The sequence below is a fragment of the Pongo abelii genome, chromosome Y (genome assembly GCF_028885655.2).
Source record: "Pongo abelii isolate AG06213 chromosome Y, NHGRI_mPonAbe1-v2.0_pri, whole genome shotgun sequence".
Classification (NCBI taxonomy): domain Eukaryota; kingdom Metazoa; phylum Chordata; class Mammalia; order Primates; family Hominidae; genus Pongo; species Pongo abelii.
In genome coordinates this window covers 66,745,001-66,750,000 of record NC_072009.2, presented here as the reverse complement: position 1 = coordinate 66,750,000, position 5,000 = coordinate 66,745,001, and positions in this window count along the sequence as shown.

Here is a 5,000-nt window from a genome sequence, read left to right as displayed (position 1 = left end):
ATATACGCTGCTACGTGAAGAAACGATGGTAGATGAATACGTCTATGCTTATGTGTGAAGAGTGTTGTATTTGTATGTATAGATAAACGGGCATATTTATCCCTGTTTTCTTTCTTTCTCTCCTTGATGTGATTCTTCCTTCCTTTCTCTCCTTGATGTGTTTCTTCCTTCCTTTCTTCCTCTCTTTCCTCCTTTACGTGTTTCTTCCTCTCTTCCTTTCCTTCTCTCTCTCTTTCTGTTCATTTTTCTTTCGTGTCTTATTTCTCTTTCGTTCCCTGTCTTTCCTTCATTTTTCTTTCCTCTCTGTTTCTTTTCCCCTCTTTCCTTCGTTTCTTTCCTCCTTCTTTCTCTCCTTTTCGTGTTTCTTTCCTCTCCACCTGTCTTTGAAAAAATGGAACGTTTAAGAAGTTTTCTTTCCGTATCTCTGTTTTTTAGATGGTCTCTCTTTTCTCCACTTTCTTCCTCCCTCCCTCCCTCCCTCCCTCCCTCCCTGCTCCCTTCCCTCCCTCCTTCCCTTTCACCATCTGTCTCTTTTCTCCATTCTCTCCCTCCCTCCGTCTTTCTCTCCCTCTGTCTGTCTCTGTGTGGATTCTGGAAGAGCCTAGGCGTTCTGCCTCTCCCTGTGTCCGCAGCGACCCGCGACCGAGTCCTTCCTTGTGGGTTCTTTCTCCCTCCCTCCCTCCCTCCCTCCCTCCCTCCGAGATGCATCTCCAAACACCCAGACGCCGTGGGTTGTCTTCTGACTCTGTCGCGGTCGATGCGGGGACACGTTTTGGGGAGGCGTTTCTCTGGGGTTGGGGGAGAGGGGCTGCGTTTTCGGCCTCGGGAAGGGCTTCTCGACTCACGGTTTCGCTTTGGCGGTCCACGGGCCGCCCTGCCAGCCGTCCGGATCGGTCTCGCTGACGTTCGCGACGGTCGTCGGGCTCCATCTGGCGGCCGCTGTTAGATCGTGCTCTTGGCTTCCGGAGCTGCGGTGGCAGCTGCCGAGGGAGGGGACCGTCCCCGCTGTGAGCCAGGCAGAGCTCCGGAAAGCCCGCGGTCGTCAGCCCGGCTGGCCCGGTGGCGCCAGGGCTGTGGCGCGTCGCTTGTGAGTCAGAGCTCTGGCGTGCAGGTTTATGTGGGGGAGAGGCTGTCGCTGCGCTTCTGGGCCCGAGCCGGGCCGTGGGGCCGCCCGGGCCGGTCGACCAGCGCGCCGCAGCTCCCGAGGCCCGAGCCGCGACCCGCGGGGACCCACCGCGCGTGGCGCGGGAGGCCGGGGACGCCCTTCCCGGCTCGGTCGCGGGCCCGCGCGCGTCCTGGCCGTCTGAGGCGGCGGCCGAATGTGTTTCCGGGTCCCCGTGGGGAGCCGGGGACCGTCCTGCCCCCGTCCCCCGGGTGCCGGGGAGCGGTCCCCGGGCCGGGCCGTGGTCCCTCCGCCGTGATCCTTTCTGGCGAGTCCCCGTGCGGAGTCGGAGAGCGCTCCCCGAGCCCTCGTGCGGCCCGGGAGGTCACACCTGGCCGGCCTTCGGTCCCTCGTGTGTCCCGATCGCACGGGGGGCCGGCCGAAACTGCTTCCGGGCCTCGCTCTGGAGACACGGGCCGGCCCGTGCGTGTGGCACGGGCGGCCGGGAGGGCCTCCCTGGCCCGGCGCCGCTCCCGCGTGTGTCCTGGGGTCGACCAGGGGGCCCCGGGTGCTCCGTGTCTGGCTGCGATGGTGGCGATTTTGGGGACAGATGTCCGTGTCGTGGGTGTCCTGGGCCGGCGGCGTGGTCGGCGATCGGGCCTCCTGCCCCCGGGGGAGATATATCTTTCGCTCCGAGTCGGCATTTTGGGCCACCGGGTTATTGCTGACACGCTCTCCTCTGGCGACCTGTGTCGCTGGAGAGGTTGGGCCTCTGGATGCGTGCGGGACTCTGGCCCACCGCTGACCCGGCTAGCCGGCCCTGCTCCCGCTCGAGCCGCCTGCTGCTGGGGGCCCGCGGGCCTGCTGCTCTCTCGCGCGTCCGAGCGTCCCGACTCCCGGTGCCGGCCCGGGTCCGGGTCTCTGACCCACCCGGGGGCGGCGGGGAAGGCGGCGAGGGCTACCCTGCCCCCGTGCGCTCTCCGCCGCGGGCACCCGGGGCGGCCGTGACAACCCCACCCCCGTCGGCCCCGTGCCGTGCGTGTCAGGCGTCCTCGTCTCCGCTGGGTTGTCCGCCGCCCCTTCCCCGGAGCGGGGGACGGCCGGGGCCGATCGGCTCGCTCGCCGGCCGGCTGGCCGACCCCCCGCTCCCGGGGGCTCTTCCGTGATCGATGTGGTGACGTCACGCTCTCCCGGGCCGGATCCGAGCCGCGACGGGCGAGGGGCGGACATTCGTGGCGAATGGGACCGTTCTTCTCGCCCCGCCCGCGGGGGCCCCTTGCCTCTCCTCCGTCCGCCTGCCGGTGGTGCGTTGGGAAGGCGTGGGGTGCGGAACCCGGCCTGACCTGGCTGTCCCGTCCCCGCTCTCCGCTTCGCGGGGTGGGTCGGCGGGGTCCTCTGACGCGGCGGGCACCCCTCGCTCTCGCCTCCCGCGGTCGTCGACTTGCGGGCGGGCCCCCTCCGCGGCGGTGGGGGTGCCGTCCCGCCGGCCCGTCGTGCTGCCCTCTCGGGGGTTTCGCGCGAGCGTTGGCTCCGCCCGGGCCTTTGCGGTGCTCCTGGAGCGCTCCGGGTTGTCCCTCAGGTGCCCGAGGCCGAGCGGTGGTGTGTCCCTCCCACCCCCGGCGTCCCCTCCTCCGGTGTCCGCGCGTGGGTCCCGAGGGGAGCCCGTCGGCGTGGGGTTCGAGGCGGTCGAGTGAGATGAGATGCGCGCCCCTCCCGCGCGGGGAAGGGCGCCGCCGGGTCCGGCGAGCGCACGTCCCGTGCTCCCCTCTGGCGGGTGCGCGAGGGCCGTGTGAGCGATCGCGGCGGGCGCGGGCCGGTGGCGCGTGCGCCGGCCGGCCGCCGAGGGGCTGCCGTTCTGCCTCCGACCGGTCGCGTGCGTGGCTTTGCCTCGGAAGCGACGCAGGAGGCGGGTGGACGGGGGGGGCCTTGTGAGCCTGCCGGGCCCCCCGCCCTGACCGCGAACGCTCGAGGTCGCCGCAGGCGCGCTTCTCCTCGTACCGCAGGCCCCCTCCCTTCCCCGGGCGTCCCCGAGCGCCTCTGCGGGCCCGACGAGGGGCGACCGGCGGGTGGGGAGTGTGACCCACCCTCGGTGAGAAAGCCTTCTCTAGCGATCTGAGAGAGGTGTGCCTTGGGGTGCCGGATCTCCCGGCCTGCCGCCTCTGTCTCCTTCTGCCTTATGGTAGCGCTGTCGTAGCGACTCGCGCGCAGAGGACCCTCCTCCGCTTCCCCCTCGACGGGTTGAGGGTGGGGAGAGCGAGGGTTCCGCCGGCCACCGCGGTGGTGGCCGAGCGCGGCCCGTCGCCTGCTGTGTGGCCCGCGCCTCCCCCTTCCGAGTCGGGGGAGGATCCCGCCGGGCCGGGCCCGGCGTCCCAGCGGGTTGGGACGCGGCCGCCGCGAGCGGTGGGTGTGCGCGGCCTTCCGTCCGGCGCGTGACCCCCACCTCGGCCGCGAGTCGGCTCTCCGCCCGCTCCCGTGCCGAGTCGCGAGCGGTGCCGACGACCGCGTGCGCGTGGGCGCGGGGTTGGGCCGCCTGGCCCCGGGAAAGCGTCCCACGCTGGGGACGCGCCGGTCTCCCGGAGCGGGACCGGGTCGGAGGCTGCACGAGAATGACGAGCGATGCGGCCCTGGCGTCGGGTTGGTGGCTGTGGTCGCTTCGGGGCCCCCGGTGGCGGGACCCGGGGCTCGTGAGGCGGGTCTCGGTGGGTGCCGAGGGCCGTCCGGCGTCCCAGGCGGGGCGCCGCGGGACCGCCCTCGTGTCGGTGGCGGTGGGATCCCGCGGCCGTGTTTTCCTGGTGGCCCGGCCGTGCCCGAGGTTTCTCCCGCCGAGCCGCCGCTCTGCGGGCTCCCGGGTGCCCTCGCCCTCGCGTTCCCCGGCCCTTGGCTCCCTGTGCCCCCCTTCCCCGCCCGCCGCCCGCCGATCCTCTCCCCTCCCCGAGCGGCTCGCCGGCTCGACGTCGGTGGTGGCCTCGTCTGGGACCGAACCCGGCACCGCCTCGGGGGGCGTCGCCGCCGGCCGCTGGTCGGCCCGGTGTCCCCGTCCCCCGGCGTGCGCCTTCGGGACCGGGTCGGCGGCCCCCCCGGCGTTGGGCCCCGGTGGGCTCCCGGAGAGGAGTTTTCTTAGGGGTCGGCCGGTGGCGCGTGCGGGAGAGAGAGGGTTCCGGGGGGCTGGCCGCGACTGCGGCGGCGGTGTGGGGGAGCCGCGCGGATCGCCGAAGGTCGAGTCGGCCGCTCCGGGTGCCGCGCGGGGGCCGCCTTCGCGCTCGGAGGCTGCGGGCGGTGAGACCCCCCGCGTGTGTCCCGGCCGCGGTCGGCTGCGCCCGAGGGGTCCCGCGGCGTCCCCTTCCCCCGCCGGCCGCCTTTCTCGAGCCTTCCCCTTCGCCTCGGCCTCGCCCGGGGTCTCGTCGTCTTCTCCCGGCCCTGTCTTCCGAATCGGTTCGGCGCGCCCCCGGGTGCGCCTCGCTTCCCGGGCCTGCCGCGGCCCTTCCCCGAGGCGTCCGTCCCGGGCGTCGGCGTCGGGGAGAGCCCGTCCTCCCCGCGTGGCGTTGCCCCGTTCGGCGCGCGCGTGCGCCCGAGCGCGGCCCGGTGGTCCCTCCCGGACAGGCGTCGGTGCGACGTGTGGCGCGGGTCGACCTCCGCCTCGCCGGTCGCTCGCCCCTTTCCCCGGGTCGGGGGGGGGGCCCGGGCCGGGGCCTCGGCCCCGGTCGCGGTCCCTCGTCCCGGGCGGGGGCGGGCGCGCCGGCCGGCTTCGGTCGCCCTCCCTCGGCCGTCGTGTGGCGTGTGCCACCCCTGCTCCCGCGCCCGCCTGGGCGGGGGCCCGGAGCCGGGCTTCGGCCGGGCCCCGGGCCCTCGACCCGACCGGCGCGCGGGCGCTGCGGCCGCACGGCGCGACTGTCCCCGG